Source organism: Gymnoscopelus braueri (assembly GCF_963280865.1).
Source record: "Gymnoscopelus braueri genome assembly, chromosome: 3".
Lineage (NCBI taxonomy): Eukaryota > Metazoa > Chordata > Actinopteri > Myctophiformes > Myctophidae > Gymnoscopelus > Gymnoscopelus braueri.
Genome location: NC_137612.1, coordinates 59,875,202 through 59,878,424, shown reverse-complemented (window position 1 = coordinate 59,878,424; position 3,223 = coordinate 59,875,202).

Sequence of the window (3,223 nt, the reverse complement as noted above, 5' to 3'; positions counted from 1 at the left end):
CCGGCAACCTTGATGTTGTGAAACATTCACTTAAGCGGGAAGCCATTGGACCAACAGACCTGATCCAGTGAAAACGGAGGTCAGACAGATGATACCATTTCACGCAAATAACTGAAAAATCCTGGGTTTAAGTGTTTTTTCAAACTGCTCAAAATTGCAGACAATCTAAGGGCGGAGAGAGAGACATGGAAACGGAATAGATTGAAGAGAGAGAGACATGGAAACAATAGATTGAAGACAGAGAAGGATGGAAGCAGAATGGATTGATTGGACGTGTCAACCTATTGCCATTAACAGGAATCGAACCCTCAACCTTTGGATTGACGGGCTGCAACATTACCTATAGTGCTATAGCTTTGTCCAGGCTGAGGTTGTCTGTTGAAGATAAAAGTGAACCAGTGAAAGCAGCCGATCTACAAGCTCAGAAACACGTTGCTATCTGAAAAGTTTTGAGATTGTAGAACGGCTATTTTCAGAATGAAGTATGTCATACATTGCAAAAACAGACCTTCTCAGATAAGCATTTCATGTTATCTTTATCAATTGCATATGTATTCATTAATGCAGTCTTGTTGTTTGCAATGCACTTTAAATGAAGTCTCCACCAAGTGAGGCTTGAACCGGCAACCTTGATGTTGTGAAACATTCACTTAAGCGGGAAGCCATTGGACCAACAGACCTGATCCAGTGAAAACGGAGGTCAGACAGATGATACCATTTCACGCAAATAACTGAAAAATCCTGGGTTTAAGTGTTTTTTCAAACTGCTCAAAATTGCAGACAATCTAAGGGCGGAGAGAGAGACATGGAAACGGAATAGATTGAAGAGAGAGAGACATGGAAACAATAGATTGAAGACAGAGAAGGATGGAAGCAGAATGGATTGATTGGACGTGTCAACCTATTGCCATTAACAGGAATCGAACCCTCAACCTTTGGATTGACGGGCTGCAACATTACCTATAGTGCTATAGCTTTGTCCAGGCTGAGGTTGTCTGTTGAAGATAAAAGTGAACCAGTGAAAGCAGCCGATCTACAAGCTCAGAAACACGTTGCTATCTGAAAAGTTTTGAGATTGTAGAACGGCTATTTTCAGAATGAAGTATGTCATACATTGCAAAAACATACCCTCTCAAATAAGTATTTCAGGTTATGTTTAACAATTGCACATGTACTAATTGACACAATCATGTTGTGTGCAATGCAACTTTAATGAAGTCCGCATCAAGTGAGGCTTGAACTGGCAACCTTCAGGTTGTGAGGCACACATTTAAGGGAGAAGCCATTGGACCAACAGACAAGAACCCGTGAAAAAGGAGATCACACAGATGATACAGTTTCACGCAAATAGCTGGAAAATCCTGGGTTTAAGTGTTTTTCAAACTGCTCAAAATTACGGACAATCTAAGGGCGGAGCTTACTGGTCAACGTGATAGATGTGTTCCTCATGAGTCAAGGCACATGTGTAAACAGGTTTAATGGCTGTCGGCCAAACGAGGCATGACTTTTGCCTGTTTAAAGTTTGCACTTTCAAAAAAATCGCTATAGCGCCCCCCTTTGACCAATTGGAGTAAGATTGGTTTCAGTAATATTTGGAATGACCCTCAACATTAACGCAAAGTTTCAAAGAAATGTGAGTCTGCATGTATGTGTTAGGGGCAGATGAATAATTGTCATAAAACTGCAATATTCATTGGCTCATTAAAGCTTCATTTTTTCACTTATGGAAAATCTTTTGCATCAGTTTGTCGGCATAGGTCCAAAGTTCATGTGTAAAACGTTTCGTGCAGATTACTCAAAAATCCCAGGAGGAGATAGGTTTTAACTGTTTTTCATATAATTCAAAATGGTGGGAGATCTAAAGGTCAGAGGTCAAAAGTCAGAGTGTGAAAGTTGTTGATCATGAGTAGACGCATATGTATATTGAAGTTTCATGGCTGTAGGTCAAACAGGGCATGAGTTGTACCTGTTCAAAGTTGGCATTTTGCTATAGCGCCACCTTTTGACGAAAGATTGTGAGAATTATTTCTTGATGACCATCTACCATATGGCCGAGTTTCGTAAAAAGCGACAGCACGGTTCAGCCAGAACTGCGAAAAGTGGCGGAAACAGAATACCTACAATAATAAGACAGGTCCAGAGCTGAGCTCTGGCCCCGTAATAAACTACAAAACCTAGAGTCAGCCGTAAAAGACTACCAGAATCCACTAGATTCCCAAATCAACCTAAAAGAACTACAAGACAAAATAAAAACACTTAAAACCAAAAAGGCCTGTGGGGCAGACTGTATTCTAAATGAAATGATAAAATTCACCGACCTCAAATTCCAAATGGCCATACTAAAACTCCTAAATATCGTGCTCAGCTCTGGGATCTTCCCCAGCACATGGAATCAAGGGCTGATAACGCCACTTCACAAAAGTGGAGACAAATATGACCCAAATAACTACCGCGGGATCTGTGTAAACAGCAACCTCGGAAAGATCCTCTGCATGATCCTCAACCACAGAATTCTAAACTTCCTCACAGAAAGCAATGTCCTGAGCAAATCACAAATTGGCTTTCTACCAAAATATCGCACAACAGACCACATTTACACTCTAAACACCCTAATTGACAACCAATTAAACAAAAACAAAAGCAAATTATTCTCCTGCTTTGTCGACTTCAAAAAAGCATTCGATTCAATTTGGCATGAGGGTCTGATGTACAAACTGTTGGAGAGTGGCATCGGGGGGAAAACCTATGACATCATAAAATCAATGTACACTAACAACAAATGCGCAGTTAAAATAGGCGAAAAGTACACAGACTTTTTCCCCCAAAGCCGAGGAGTTAGACAGGGATGCAGCCTGAGTCCAACACTCTTCAACATATATATAAACGAATTAGCAAAAACGTTAGAACAGTCCACAGCTCCAGGCATCCCCTTGGCAAACACAGAAATCAAATGCTTACTTTTTGCAGATGACCTGCTGCTGCTGTCTCCAACCAAGGAAGGACTACAGCAGCAACTTGATCTCCTACACAAATTCTCCCAGACATGGGCCCTGACAGTGAACCTAACTAAGACTAAAATCATGATATTTCAAAAAAGATCCAGCCGCCAAAACCATCAATTTTTCCTAAATACAATCCCACTAGAACAAACAAAAAACTATACCTACCTTGGCCTAAACATCAGCAGCACAGGGAACTACAACCAAGCTGTAAAGGACCTGCC